Source organism: Halichoeres trimaculatus, unplaced genomic scaffold (genome assembly GCF_033239565.1).
Source record: "Halichoeres trimaculatus isolate MK-OKI-2021-1 unplaced genomic scaffold, fHalTri1.1 fHalTri1_scaffold_22, whole genome shotgun sequence".
NCBI lineage: Eukaryota > Metazoa > Chordata > Actinopteri > Labriformes > Labridae > Halichoeres > Halichoeres trimaculatus.
Window position 1 is genome coordinate 15,099,071 of NW_027437200.1, and position 16,664 is coordinate 15,115,734.

The window sequence follows — 16,664 nt, forward strand, 5'->3', positions numbered from 1 at the left end:
AGGAAAATCAACCTGAGACTTGATGGAGTCGCTCGTGTTCAGCTGTCCATCTCAGGGGTAAGAAGAAAACATTTTTAAAAATGACTCAGTGGCTCTTCTTCACCACATTTAGTTGTTTCCAGATGCACGTTTGATTGAGTAAAATCTTTTTTTTTTGTTTTTCATGATGTGATAATCTAGATTATAAGCATTTGAAGCAGTAGAGGAACACTTTGTTTTCCTGTACCACATGTGCAGTTGTCTCTCATTACAGAGCGAATATCAGGCTCTGAGTCATATCTATCCATCTTGTTTGGAAGTAAATGCATTTATAGGCCTCAGTGGCAGAACCAAATGGCAGCAGGTCTGATAAAGTCGTTTTTTACAAGACAAAGGGCAGCGCACACAATCTGTTTATCTAAAATCTGTGGGACTTTGCTTTTTGTATCGAAATGTCATGGGACCAGGAGTCAATAACTCACATTTAATGACCGAGAAAGAAGTTGTGGTTTCCTTTAATGAAGCAAGAAAACAGTTTATCTGGCTAGATTGACCTTAGGCAATTACTTAAAGCGCATTCCTCGATCAATAACTCGCAACTTCTGCTTCTTTTAGCAAGTGTGTATGTGTGTGAAACATGAGGAGCTGAATGTTTCCAGCTTCTTTGGTTTGATGGAACTCAACAGATACTTTTGTGCTTGTTTTAAACTCCAGTATTTTTCCATTTAAGCGCCATCAGTGTGTTTTGTTTGATAAATTCTCCCTTAAACCGTCTACGTTCACCTCTGCTGTGACCTCCGTGGATAAGAAGAGGTCCATAGAGAGGTGTTTTCAGGCCTTTAGTTACGAACCATGTTTCTTGTAAGTGCTCTGTGTAACCACTCTGTCAGCTCTGAGCAGCACCTGTCAAACTTAACGCCTACTGGCTGTTTTAAGAGAATCCAGATATAGGTGACCCCCCACACACCCCACCCTGTCCTCTAAATAAGCTTTGTTCTGCTCAGGGCTCTCTGTGGCACAGGGGTAAAATAAGAAATCACATTGCAGATGAATATCAGCACAATGGCCCTTTCTTCTGTACGCCTGGGTGACCTTGCAAGATCTAAATTCCAGATAAAGCATCAGGAGGATGCTCCAAATTAAAGCTCTGCACAGGAAATTGAACTGTCAGACAGATGGAGAGGGAGGAAAAGCTTTTTTGTAATGTAGTTGATTTTTATGCTGAGGGTCTGCTTGTGCAAATGTCACACCTAATAGCAGTTATTCTTGATGAAACACTGTATTTGAGAGAGACTATAGGTTTCTGTACCTGGTGAGCTGTTATCAAGGTGATTCATTGTTTGTAGCTGCAGCCGTAAGCTGCTCATATTATAAAGAAGCTATTTGCATGACAAATGTGGAGTCGATGACTAAGACTATGTGTTAAAGATGCACTGGAACATGACACATGAGGCAGCTAAAGGAAAGGTTGTGATTGCGTGCTGTTGTCTCGTATACCATCATGCTAAATCATGTCAGCCCTATCACTGTATACAGCTCCAGAGGCACGGTGTCACAGTTTTTCATCTATAGCCTGTCTCAGTTTTGGTGTGGCCGCTGTGGAATAACATCCACCTCAGGACAAAAAGACAATGTCTGATAATTGATCGATTGCATTGATCCAAATTTTTATGTCCAGGCAGCATTTCCTAACCTGACACACGAGACGGACAGTTTCATATATATCTGCCACAGAAATATTTCACTAGTCCATCTGGGTAGCAGCTCTTCAGATTTGTTTTCAGAGGCAGGACCTTCAGAAAAATCAGCAGCTGGTGATTGGACGACCCGACCAATCTACTTCAAGCCACGATATGATGTAGCTTACGTGCGCCACTGCTGAGAAACAATAGACAAACAACAACAGGAACATGAGAAACAGCTGTGATAATGGCGTGAGACGATTGCTGCCGTTCTTGTAAAGTTAACTCAAGAATCAAAGGAACGCTGACAAGTTCCACAGCCCCCGCCTCTCTTCCCTGATTGGGTTGTTGAAAATTTAGCCGAGTGAATTCATTGGTCAATGGAGCCTGGCAAGATGGATCTGCAGGATGTCAGAAACTGAATACGGTAGGTCCATCTGCTCTGCAAGGTTAAGCATTACCAAGAGCTCTGACATCGGGACTCAAAAATAGTGCTGCATGATTTGGGGAAAAGGTGCGATTAGGTGGACAATATTGCCATTGCGATTGTGCTTGCGATTTAATATAAAAAGTTGTGTCATGATGAGTCTACAGACTGGCTTGGTTATCATGGAGAAAAATCTGAATTGCATGTGCTGACATTGTGATTGCGATTGCGATAATCGTGCAGCCCTACTCAAAAAGTACTGATCCAAACTGACACCAGTATCAATTCAACATTTTTTTTCTAATTCATATTGAAGCACACATTCACAAACATTTGTTCATATTCATAAATGAATGCAGAGGGGAAAAAAAAAACTAAATGTAAAAGAAATTCAATAAATAAACAAATAAATAAAAGGAAAAAGACAAAGCAAAAGGGAAAAAAAGAAGAAAAGAAAGAGAATTTAAAAAATCTGTTTAGCATTCTTTTTTACCTCATTGTGTGGATGGGTTGAACATTTTTGTTTTGGCAATGTCAAACTTTATAACTTTATTGACCAACATAAAGAAAATACTGATTATCATTTTATTGGATTATAAATGTGTAAACGTGTTCTTATTAAACCTCTAATGTGAACAGGAACTATAAAGAAAGTATAAACCTCAGCAGTGGATAAGGAAGGAATCAAACTTGCTCATGTTTCAAGTTGCCAGCTAAGATGTCGGCAATAAAAAGTGTGAAATACCTCCAATAGCAATCAAAACATACTCTTCCCAGCGCTGATTAACACAGAAAAACATAGAACTGAATCTAACAGATCTGTCTCCTGGATAGACCCTTTGTCACTGATCTCATATTTTTGAGTTTTGTGTTGAAAACGAGTCTGAAAAGCTAACATCTCTATCGGAAAACACTGTATAGGGGATTCAATTTCATAAAACTTTTTATTTTTAGTTAATAAACTCACAAGTTTTGCCCATATAAGGGTGCAGCTAACTTAACAGACAATAGAAGTTCAAGCCTCTTTGCCTTCGTCCAAACTCAGACAAAGTGAGGCTGAGTTTAGCATTTCCTTACAGCTCCTAACAACAAAAGGCATCAAAACTCTGTATCAGAAACAAATGGGTGAAGTCGATGTGCACACCTTTAAATTATACAGTCTATTGTTCACATCGTTATTGTTTTGAGAAACTGTAAAACAAGGCATGTTGGCCTCCTCAGCCCAGCATTGATGAGGATGAAACTAATGAGGTGATCACATCTTGTTTGAAGTCTATCAACCTTAACTAACATATTCAAAGGACACCATTGCATCTTTTACAAGTGAGCCTGACCACTTGACATTGCTGAATATTTCCACTTTTTTCACACTGTACCTTAAAGTCAAAAATATGGTGCTGCTTTATTAAGATATCAGGGATTTTTTTTTTCCTTAGGAGCTGCCTTTAAGCTGAAAAAAATGTTCGCTCCTGTTCACGGTGTAATGGAAAGATACATACTATGACATTTTCCTCGAGTATCGATCCAATGGCAGAACTTGAGCTTCTAGAAACCAAGTGTTTTGCTGATGAAGAGATAATTTTGCCCCACACTGCACCATACCGCTGCATTTTGAAGCATGAAGTCCTGTTCAGCGAGGACATTGCAATGAGCAAGCATTTCCTTTTCCTCAGCTCCTTGGTTCACGTTCACAGCTTTCCTGTGCTCGTGGTCTGTTAGCTTGTCAGGTCACACCTATCCTGTTTGACAGTGCCAGTAAAGTATGTTCAGAACCGAGCAAACACACTGGCAGTGACAGTTTTCATGCTGTGTTTGTATTTTTCACGCATTGAAATCAAAAGCTTGAACCACTTGTCAGGTTTGGGGAATGGCTGATTCAAATAAACAGCAGGTTGCCACACACATCCCCCCTTCCCAGCTGAAGTGTATTGATAACAGCGCGGGCTTCTTAGTGCTTAGCAGACAGTTTGGGAAATGATGTGCTTCTCTAACTGTGTCTTGGGGCTTTATTTTCTTGAATCATTCTTCTTTATTTCCAGAGATGCCATATTGGCAAAGACAAGTTTTAGGATCCTTGTTTGAAAACTATGTTTTGAGATTGAATCATTGTCCATTATTTTATTGCTCAGGGATAAGGCCCATTTTTTGATTGATAGGTGTTTCATATCTATGTCGACTGTTTTTGACATCTGTCTTTATTGCTAAACTTTGCCAGCTGGCATGGTGTTGTCATATAGACTTCTACATGGGGCAAATCAATTTGATCCTGCTCAACATGATTGGGAAGCTATAAAGTAGCATTTAGGAATAGCCTATACTAGCATTCATTTTAAGTTGTGGATTACGGCCAGGTATATATCTAGTAGTAAGACTTTTTTTAGATTAATTAAAAAGTCTTCTAAGTCCCTTTAAGCCTCTTGATCGTTGACCCTTGACTGTTGCATTGGAAAAAAAAAATCCCACGTCATTCTCCACTCACCTTAATCCCTTCTCTATCAACTGTCCTATTCTCATTATTCTCATTCTCATTAATTAAAGGCTTAAAAAGACTGAAGAAATAACTTTTAAGAAAGTTTTGTTTTCATCTGACTCTGCCACTTCAGGTCAGAGCCATGAAGTGATGTCACCCAGCCTTCAAATGAAAAACAGTGTTATACTTTTTGGGGTTCACATGTTTGTTGGGCAGATGTTGCTTTGTAGTTCTTCTCTTTTTAAACCTTTGGCTTTACGTTACATCTTAACCCATGTAATGTCATTTGAATGAAATCACTAGTGCTCAAACGAAGATTGGTTGTAGAATAACAGTTTTCGGGCCAAACTTAATTGTCAGCCAACAGGTTTTAGCTCTTTTGGAAAATGGGTAAATGGATAAAGGGGTTTTCTCAATGCTATATTAAACCAAACTACAAGACAAAGGAAGCAATAAGTACAGGAAAACTCATTTTTATCTTGAAATAAGACATTTTTATAGATTTGTCAGAGAAATGTGGCTCATAAGTTGAATATAATAGTTTATTTTCTGTTTTTGCTTGGATATCTGTTTTTGCAGTGTGTTTCTGTTGGGGAGCCACCTTCATACTTCTCTCAAAGTATTGATGGTAATCACAACCAACCTTTAATGTACCTTTGGTTCTTTAAAATAGTGACTGTTGGAATCCACGTTGAAACAACATAAGCATAAAATACACTTGGACTTTTTTAAGGTCAGGTAAGCAAAAAGGAAAAAAAAAAAAAAAAAACCCTACCAGGAGTTGCGCTTGAGGCCATTGCCCTAGCACCCAATATTTCAGGATCTGGATGTGTGAACCACCCATATCCCAGGTCAATAAAAAGACCATTAGAGTAAGGTAAACAAAAGATTTATGTATGTCTGTGTAAAGAAGCTATAAATTTGTGTTATGAGTTTATCACACAACAAACATGTGCCAATGACCACTGAGGCAAATTTAAAGGTTTAAAAAAAATTCTAAGTGTATAAATTAAAGTCTCAAAGCAGCCTAATCGGTCAGACTCAGCCCTACCTGTTCAAGCCATCAGATCCAGAATCTGACTCTGAATCAGACACTGATAGTGCCCAGCCGTGTTCCTCACAGTCTAGTAACAAATGCCATCCCAGACTCAAGAGTGAGCGGAAAACCGCCAAAGCTAACGATGCTGAACTTATTTATACCACAACAGAAGCAGGGGCAGGGTTATGCTAAAGATTAGGGATGGGAATCGAAAACCAATTCCAGTTGAGAATCGTAAACAGTTCCATCAAAGAATCAATATCATTAATCTATTTGCTAATCAATTCCATTCAATTGTCAGGGTTCAGAAGCGTCAGAATTGTGGCTTAATTTTAATTACACCTACTGCACAACCTTAAGTGAGTGGAAACACCAGCAACTTGCAGAAGCAGTCATCTATACTGGGATGTATGTTTGGAATTGTTGCCACTGAAAATCAGACCATTTGCCCACATGCAAAATTTGCTGAAATCGACAAGGGAATGGTTAAAGAATTGGATTGGTTAGCAGGATCGTTAACAGCATTGGTATTGATGAAATCTTATCAATTCCCATCCCTACTAATGATGGCCCCGTTACGTAACAAGGCTATGATTTCTGACCTGCCCATTAAATCCTGAACACAGAAATTTTGAAACACAGTTTGTGAGTCTAGCTCCACAATTAAACCCTAATGGTTGAAAGACTTTTTTTCATGTTTTAAATAAATATATTTGTGACCAATTTAATGTGTTTAGAAGCAAATGTCTGAATTTGCTTTACATGGACTTTGAAATAAAACAAGACTTTGCAAATAAAGCATTTGTATGCTACTTTGATACTTTGATGGTAAAAGAGCTGCTGATTATTTTTACAAATTTAAATGTGGCCTTCTTTGAAAAAAGTTGGCGCAAGCCTGTAGTATAATCAACAGACTTGATTAGAAATGAACAGTCTTCATTCAAACTGTTTGTCCAGTTCCAGGCAATGGCAAAGAATACTTAAAGATCTTGCTTCACAGACTACCTGCATTGTTCCAGTGAACCCTCACTTGCCCTGAGGCCAGCCACTTTTAATATTTCACCATCTAACTCAAAGTTCCTCTTGTGCTTGGGGGGCTTCTTTTCTGAAGAAGAAACTTCAAAATTCCCTTTGAACAAGGTTCTAGAACCTTCAAACATCCCCACTTCTTACACGACAGAAATACAGCATGTCTCTCCAAATCTAACTTGAAGTATGGAAAAGTTCCTCCAGTCAGACAAAACTCCTACACTACTGTTGTTAACCAGTTATTCTAATAAATGGTGTAACACGCCCATGACATCTGTGCAGCGGCCGTGACCTTACGCCGTCTCTTGAGGTATGAGTTTGAGTCAATTCCCCTTCCTGCCGTCTAACTTAAACTAATGACCCTAAAGCTTAGAGACCTATTCCAGTCCTATAGTACAGCCATTCGTTTGTATCTGATCCCACGGACAGTTGTGGTTTTCTCTCCCCCCACTGGGACTAAGCAAGACAAGTCTCCCAAGCCTTTGACAACACACCCTTTGGAGTACGCCATACAAGAGTGAACCAGAAAGCCTTGTCTTGGAAGCAATTTAAGGCAGCAAACGGCTGACTGAGTAGAAAGTGTTCTCCAGCCTCTGCAGGTATTATCATATCCAAGAGGCAAAGAATGTCTGGCAACCCAAATATATACTCCTTTTGACTGCTTTAAAAGGAAAAGTATATATAGTTTCAACCTCACAAATAGCAGTGTTGCTGTTTTGTTTCCTGACAATGATGCCTTATAGACTGAACTGTGTAAAGAAAAAGGCAGGCTTATATAAAGAAAATCTAAATATAAACATCTAATAATTTGTCTTTCAGGCAGGTTGTGTCCTCCATCCCTCTTGGGATCAAATCAAACAGAAAACACTCACGAGTGTCCTATACATCCCAGTCAGTAGAGGCCCTGGCTGTGTCCTTTATGTGAGTGATGACTGAAATTAGTATCTAACTAAATCTGCAATAAGCTCCCGTATTAGGATAGAGCTCCCACAGGACAAATGATGTGCCTGCATTAAATTAAGTGAGCCTTCTGATGCCATCATATCACCCAGAGCATCTGTGTCTGTGTTTCCATAATTATGCATGTCCCACTAAGAGAGCTTTAAAGGCAATCTATGCCATTGCTCATTTAGTATTCCTGCACAAATAGTGTCAATTAAGTGTGCTTCCCAACAGGCCACCTAGACGGTAAGTAGATTGATTAGTTTGTACATTCGAATGCATTTTTTTGATTGTTTGTCTGATGTACTGGAAATGAAATTATAGGCTAATTTAGTCCTCTGACATTCCTTCTGGCAGCTTTCTAGAGGTTGTTCTCAGCTTCAGTTCTGTCTTCGTACAGCATCACCTTGACATTTGGAGTTGATCAGACAAGGCAGTTTTCTTCTGCCGTAGTGCCTTTCAAGTATACATTACAGTGCTACACACTGAGTGGCCACTTTATTACACATGGCAGAAATTTAATGCATTTTGATGTGTAGACATGGTGAAGACGAGCTGTTGAAGATCAAACTGTGGAGAAAGGTGATGTAGGAGAATTTGAATGTGGCATGGTTGTTGGTTATGGTATTTCACAAACTGTTGATCTAATGGGATTCTCACACGCAACCTTTACTGTTACGTTTCTTTTTACTTTTCACTGCTTGCTTTTTTACAACAGTTGTAGACAGACTGGTTCAAGATGATAGAAAGCCAACAGTAGCTCAAATGCGTCACAACCAAGGTCTGCAGAAGACCATCTCTGAACACACAACACGTCCAACCTCGAAGCAGATGGGCTGCAACAGTAGACGACCACACTAGGTGACACTCCTGTCAGCCAAGAACCGGAAACTAAGGCCATGTCCACACGTAGCTGGGTATCTGGGAAACCGTATACATTTTTTATATGTTTACACCTGTCATCCACACGAACCGCAGCTTTACGTCACTAAAAACAATGTTTTCTGAAAACTCTGGCCTAAGGGAAAATTTGAAAAGCTCCAGTTTCATGGTTTTGTGTAGACCCCGATAAACAGAGTTTTCGGTTCTCAAACGTCACAGCTGAATGACAAGGGCTCAACCTGGTTGGCTGCCACAAATGTTACGACTGGAAAACACTGCCAAATATGGGTTGGGCATACCTCAAGCCACACCAATAAGTGAATTTGCCCACTCCGTGTGGATGAAAGTATTTTTGAAAATGCCCAGCTACATGTGTACAAGGCCTAAGGCTACAATTCATATGGGCTCACCAAACCTGGACAATGGTACTACCTGACTATAGTTTCAAGTCCACAGCACAGAGTGCCCCTCTTCTGATGGTGACTTCCAGCAGGATAACACTCCATGTTGCAAAGGTCAAAACATCCTGAACATGATAAGTTTAGTTTTTTTTGCCACAGTCAACAGTTTTTACTCAGTTGTTTATCTATTTACAACAGGCGCACAGGTGTAATTTATATTGTATATTGTTGATCCGTATGAATGTATAAACGAGTGAATGATGCAGCACTGCACTTATGGCCATGATACATTCCCCTTTGGGGACAATATCTCATCTCATCTCATCTCATCTCATCTCATCTCATCTCATCTGTTTTATTGCATCGCATTGCATCTCATCGCATCTCATTTATCTCATGCCATTGCATCTCATTTCATCGCATCTCATTTATCTCATCTCATCTCATCCATCTTATCGCATCGTATTGCATCTCATTTATCTCATGGCATTGCATCTCATCTCATCTGTTTTATTGCATCACATTGCATCGCGTTGCATCTCATCGCATCTCATTTATCTCATGCCATTGCATCTCATTTCATCGCATCTCATTTATCTCACCTCATTTCGTCCCATCCATCTTATCGCATCGTATTGCATCTCATTTATCTCATGGCATCTCATTTATCTCATGGCATCTCATGGCATCTCATTTATCTCATGGCATCTCATCTCATCTCATCTCATCTCATCTCATCTCATCATCTCATCTCATCTCATCTCATCTCATCTCATCTCATCTCATCTCATCATACTCCAACAGCCTCCAGGTCTCAGTCCAATAGAGCTCCTTTGGGATGTGGTGGAACAGGACATTCTCATCATGGATGTTCAGCAAACAAACAGCAAAGCCAGTGGAAGACAAACGTGGTCTAACCCAGTAACAGCAAAGTCTAAAAAAGTGGACAAGGAGTGTTTGTGTGGTTCAGCACTGGCTCTGTGAGCTACCAGCCTTTTAGATTTTGAAATTCCAGGTGCATCTGGAAAAAGATTTTTTGACTTTTAAGCTGTCCCCCTTTTTCTCTGATGCTTGAATTTACAGGATGCAACCCAGAACCAAAAATCAGTAAAATTATGATCTGAATTGAAAACTAACAAAGCATCTCACAGTCCTCAAAAAGTGAAGAAAAAAAGACGACTTTGTGCTGAAGAGTTCAACAAAAGGCAGGGATGGTTAGTGTTATTATTTTTTGATTTATTTTCATGGGAGAGATCTCTGTCAGCCTTTGTCGTATGTTAAGATTGAATTCATTTAATGGGTATGGGGAACGAACCAAAGTAACAGAAATAACTTTCTATGATAACTTTTTTTTTCCATTTCTCATCACTGAAAGTCTTCAAAACAAAATTATGATCTAGAAACTCCATCGCTGTGTTGGCAAAGCTTTGTATATGGGAATAAAACTGTGTTGCCACATGGGGATAACATCCTGTAATACTTTACAGCCTCTGTAGTATCTTTTGTGGGCTCTGGGCCATTGGGCCAAGGTTAATATTGAGCCCTGGCAGGGTGATTTAAACGACTGCTGCCTTTTGCTTGAAGTTTGTGAAAGCTGAAAGTGAAGAAACTTTAAGAAACCTGCTTCAGTAGCATTTTTTGGAAAGAGTGTGAATTTGTGTAGAGAGAAAAGTGCAAGCGAGAAATGTTTAAACAACAGATACGTTAAATCTGCCGTCCTATGTAAATGCTGAGTATATGTGAGGTTTATTTGCCTCTTTGAAGGTCTGAGCCGGTTGACATTTCACAAGTTTTACCCTTTGTCTTGTAAAAGTTTCGACTGAAGGTGTCCATTATCCAATTTCTCTTTATAAATAATTCATCACTGTGGTTTTCTGGGTAATTTATCTGTGAGTTCAGGGTGGCACTGCGCAGACATTAAAAGGCAAGCATCCAGCTATAATAAGTACAACTTCATTGGATTCTAATTTGTCATTCCTCCACGAAACGCAGCCATTAGAGTGAATGGATAGCTATTTAATTGTCTTGCTGTGGCTATACTTCAGCGCTTTCAGTGACAGCCCGGTGCAGTAACCTCCTCTGCTTTATTTTGATTGGAGATCTACGTTAAATACTTCTCTTTTTTTCTATTTGGCTCAAATTTCTTCTCATCCTTCTGTTTTTTCTCTCTTTCAAAGGTTTGAATCACGTGTGAGGGCTAATCTTCTCCTTCAGGGATACTTCTTTTCAGCCGGCTCAAGGGATTTCAGTTCATATACAGAAGACGCTTTTTCTTAAGTGTGTTATTGATACTCACGAGGCTGTTGTTGAAGAAAAAAGCTGCGGTCGTTAACGTTTAAAGCCGTTTTCACTGGGGCCTCGTGAACTTTAAACCCTTTTTTTTACATTTATGTAGTAGTGCAGCTTATTCGTCATTTAAATGCAGAATCAGGCCTTGGTGGCGTCTGCTAGGAACAATGAATACAATCATAAGCCGGCATGATATTAATTATTAAAACTCCATATTCTTTATTATCCTAATAGCTCCCGTTCAGACCCCAGCACTCTCGGACGCATGAAGCCAATGAACAGTTCATCAAACTGACCGATCCGGAAAAGGAAGCAGCGTTTAGCAGCGTGATTAATGGGGTCAATATGCTGCTAACGGGGGACACTAAAACATGTCATTTTAATCATGGCAATGCTTGTGGGGGGAGATGGGAGCAAATTATTCCATTACCATTTCTAAGCATCTCGCTCCAGTCCGAGCAAACCCTGCAGCTCTCCCTGTGCTCGGGACAAAGACTGTCTGTCATCTCACATGCCTGTTTCCCCAGCGAGTCCAGGCAGAGTGGCAGAGAGAGTGCAGTGTTTTACTCTGGAAACAACACACCATCAATGTCAGAGCTTGTGAACTTTACATTTTTTATGTGCTGTCATGTTTTGTCAGGGAGTCCGGGGACGCAGCTTTGGTTTTCTGTCTTTTCGCGAGTGTTGACACGAGTTTTCCTGCACAGGGTCCTGATTAGCCGGCGACTCCATGCTTAATATAACCGCACTGGAAAAATGTTTTTCTTCACAGGCTGCCTGGCAGAAATGGCAGCTTGTCCAGGCACTGGCGTGTTTGTCACAAGTAATTAATTTTTCTCCTATAAAAACGCCCACCGGGAATGATGGAAGAGGTGGGTTCATTAACCTTCCTCACCCGAGCTTCCTGTGGCACTTTACAATGCGTTGGGCTGATGGTTTCTTCCAATCGCCCGTGGCAGAAAATGTGCAGGAATTAAACACTTTTTATTCCAAGATGGCTGTTTTGCTCGGGGAATAAAACAGGATTTGCTTGGCGGCTCAATCCGGAAATTTTTAAACGCTTTTTACGACTTTTTAACACTTCTAGTTTTACTCCTTCCTTTTTTCCCAAGACACACGAGAAAGACATCTTAAAACCTCTCTTCTTCATATTCCCCTCTCCCCCTCTGTCTCAGTCTCTGCCATCACTTTGACTCCCCTCCCCAGCTCTTGGGTCGAATTTTGAATCGCTTTTTTCACAGTTTATTTCAAATTGACATTTCATGGAGTTTAATCTCCAGGGGGGAACAATGGGTACATTCCATCACACAGAGCGATATGAAAAGCTCCAGACCCTGTGAATGGGAAGTGAGAGACAGACAGAATAAAATAAATAAAAGAGTATCTCTGAGTGACCCAGAATACTGATGACAGGAACCGCCGTGGCGGGCAACTTGAGCAGCTCCAACACGTCCTCTTCTTTTTACAACTCCTTCTCTTTTTCTCTCGCTCTTGATTGTCAGTCAAGACACTTGCAGCCTGCGTACTCAAATGTGCTAAAATATTCACACAAAATTATCCTGCAGACTGAATGGAGCTTGTTAAAAGGAGAGGGAGGAGCATCTGTGTGCCCTTGCACAGTGCAGACATGTAGATCAATGCTTAAAGGAAATCTTGACAGCTCAACTCGTTCTGTGGGGAAGGAAATTGACTTGTTTGTGCACTCGGAGCAAATGGGTTGATGGGTTGCAACATATGTGGTTTCATGAGGGTTTCTTTTAACTCTAACAGTGTTCACATAGTGTTTCTGAGATGACACACTTCACAGTTTTTAAACCAGCATTGATTAAATAAGACTCCACAGGCTAAATTCTTGAGTGAATAGTGAATTAACTTTTCCTGTTTCTTTTAGCTCCACAATTCACTCCAAAAAGAGGAAAATGCAAATCCACCTTGCCAGTTGTTAGTGCTGTGCATTTCAGGTGTTTAAACTAAAGTGGTCAAACAATCTCTGCCCTTTCTGCTGTGCACCTCACTCTCTGTGGACAAACTTATACAATGCTAGTTTATCCTTGCAAAGTCTTTTGATAAGTGAATCTCGCGAGAACCAGAAAATAATGCTTTTTTGTTCTTCTTCTGTTTTTGACTGACAGCAAACAGCTTTCAGAGGGGCTTCCATCAATGTGTGCGAGTTTTAGAGCCAGGTCCTCGTGAAAATGATGAGAAATGTATTTTCAAAGGTAGAAAAGTAGTGACATGAACTTTTTATAAATTAAAGGGGCTGTTGGTTGTTTGAAAGTGATCTTGAAAAAGTCTCCCTTCTAGATGCCTGACCATAATCCACACTTTAAAATGAGATTACCAGCACCAATATTGCTAATTACAGAGTATTTTAAGGAACTACTTAGTTTCCAGTGCGGGTCGGCCAGGACCGGACTGGTTTACAGCACGTCTAGGTCTCTATGACAACACCACGCCAGCTGATTAAGTTTAGTAGTGAGAAGAGATAAAACATAGAGATCTGTGTTTTTCTCTGCTGAAAATGATTTCTGTGATTAATTATGTAGTGATGGTGGACACAGGAGCCAAACTGTCAGACAGTAAAAGGACAGAAGAGCAGAAGAAAACTAAACAGGAGAGTGATACAGCCCAAGCTAAAAGCTAATTAGCCTTTAGCTCAGGTTGTATCACTCGATAACACATGGGCTCAACTGTTTGTGATAATATTTAAACCAACCCACAGTCAGTAGTTATTCTGCAGTGGTTTGTTCAAACTTGAGAGTCTATCAGTAAAACAAAGAGTGAGGTTATGTTAGCTCTGCTTGGTAGATGACTGGCAGGACACAGCTAACCAGGATTCACTAACGTTACACATTACTGACATGTCTTAGAGCACCCGGCTGCCAGGTACGGCTACTAAACTACTTACAAACTGACAGTGTTTACTTGTTTTCATGTTAGCCTACAGCTACGTCGGAGCACTGGGCTAACATATGGCCAGCTGCCACAACGTTTGCTTGATGTCACATTTCAAACTGTAGCGCTACATAACTGTACCGATAAATACCTTACCTCGGCCTGTTGTATCCAGTAAAAAGTTGACTTGAACAAAGAAAATGTGTTATGATCTGATCTCCATTTAATTTCAAAACAAACACACGCCTCACTAAAAGTCATTTACGACAGTGTGCGGAGACTCCAGGCCAGAAGGTGGCGAGGGAGTGCATTTAAAACAGATCCTTCTCATAGCATCTTTAATGACCAAGTTAAAATATTTGGAAATCCTGACTCTCAGGCAGGGGAAAGAAAAAAGAATATCTTGCTAAATGTGGTAAAATTTGATGATGAGATGTTGCACAAAAATCAACTGTGTCCCAAAAGTGTTTTATAAGGGTCTAAATTTGTTTCTGGGCTGATAAGTTGCCTGCCTGTAAAGTAGTACTTTCTAGATGTCCAGGGACTTTGAGGGTGGTGCCTGCAAGCTGAAAAGTGTTTTTATCTCACCCTTTGTCTGCAATAACATTAGAAACACAGCTGTCGTCAACTTAGTAGAGTGACTCCTGAACATCACCTTCTTTGAGCCTGAAAGTGCGAATGCGTCTCTGTGTGGAACCAGTGTCACAGTATAAAGAGTGACCCTGAAAACTGGATATGTTGGTTTACAACAGCTGTTGGGAAACAACAGAATGCATCTTAGTTTCTCTGTGTCAAATTATCCTCATTACATAAATATTCAATCAGTGGCTCTCAAACGTTTTTCAGTTATGTACCCACTGGGATTTTTTTTCCTCAGCCAAGTACCCCAAATGGAAAAAAAGGAAGTAAAACACAGTGCTGCCCTCCTGGTGTTTGATTAATGAAATATTCCTTATTAACAAGAACTCTGTTGTTAACTCTGAAAATTGTGATCAGATAGGCACAAAACATTACAACTACATCAACTATAAAATAGAAATAACCATAGATGTGTTATGGAAAGATTTGTGTACATAGAAATAGTTATCAACTTAAAGTGCCCTCTATTCATACTATAACAGAGGGCAGCTCTAAAACCAAAAATATTTAATTTAAACCTAATGTGCTTCAAAAATGAAATGACAAAGCAGGTCTAAAAACATATGATTGGGAATAAAACAGTATCACTCTGCTGTTGCTGCGGTCAACATATGACCTTTAAACGGCCTCTCTTCCTTTCATTATTTTGATTTAAGTCAATTGGTTTCAGTTTAATGACTTCTGCAGACAGCACTCTATGATTTTGTTGCAGTAGTTTTCTTTTTGCATATTCAACCACGCTTCACCTGACGGCACAGTAACACAAGCAGATGGGTTGTTCTTGGCTCTCAGACTTAAAACTGCGTATTTGAAGGTGTTGTATTAAGTCTCAGCGCCGTCCCTGCTGCTCCAGCTTGGCTCCGCTTCCAGTCATTCATCTTCACCGTCATCACCAGCATCATTCACAGTCATCCCACCACCCCCAACCCACAAGGGTGTTGAGGGAGACTCGCAGAGAATTCTGGATGCACCATGAGTGGCACCATTATCTCAGCCCAGTAATGGATTACCTCAATGGTCCACCTATCATGGTCAATGTTTGCCCTGACATTTCATGTAAAGTTCCCTTCCCCTGATGAAATATCATATTGCAACAGCCAGGCAGTGGTTTTTCTGCCAAAGTGGTTGTCACTGTGTTGGCGGTGTTGTACCCTCTGTGTCCCTTTCTTACTCTTTGTACCTCTTGGTCTTTTTATCCAGCCAGGTCTCTGGCCTTTTTTTTTCTTTTGAAACTGAAAGGAATAAAAGAGTAGAACTAGAGGAGGACTGAATCACTGAATGGACTGAATAATTGAACGGATTTATACTCTTGGCTGTTCTGAACTTCATGTACTGATGTGGTGTGAATTAAATACTGAATTATTTGGCATATTTAATTTAGTGTTAATTTACTGTCTTTTTGAAGTACCGTATCTGTATTTTGGGTTCTTATTATTGATTACGGGAGCACAGCACACATACTGCTTTCATAGTAGGGCTGGGACAGAATATCGATATGCCAATAAATAACATCCTAACCTGTGTGTTAAAATTATTAATTTATAAAGGCTGACTGTTGATATTTTAATTAAACACATAATAAGGCACTGCCAATTTGACTTCCTCCATCACAAGATAACTCAACATGGCGCAATAATTGTGAATGAGGAGAGTGTGAAGACAGTTTTTTGACCACAGAGGATTTATAATTTATCAAGTATTGTACTGTTTGTCGGCCATGTTTTTGGCACCCAGGCATTCAAATTTATCAACCCAGCAAAATGCTTTTTATTCTACTCAACTTGTAAACTCTACTTCCCTTCTTTCTTTTGCTTTACAGCAACAAGGTCACCAGTTTGAACCCCAGTTTGAGCAAGGCTAAGGATGGGTACCAAATTAGGAACAAACGAAATACCATCTGTAGTACCCAGCATCAATTCACGTAAAATCAAACGGTACCATGTCTTAGTACCTGAACACATCCTTGTCACTCTCTCTCAGGTAGTAGAAG

At 40.0% G+C, this 16,664-nt stretch overlaps 1 protein-coding gene across 1 annotated transcript in view; it reads left to right on the forward strand.

Moving 5' to 3' along the window:
- The window catches only part of LOC141811163 (phospholipid-transporting ATPase ABCA1), a 262,749-nt gene continuing 246,085 nt past the window's right edge, over positions 1-16,664 (forward strand). Inside the window, exon 1 of the mRNA XM_074699107.1 lies at positions 1-57. The gene's annotated coding sequence lies outside the window, so the exon portion shown is untranslated. The remainder of the gene's footprint in view (positions 58-16,664) is intronic.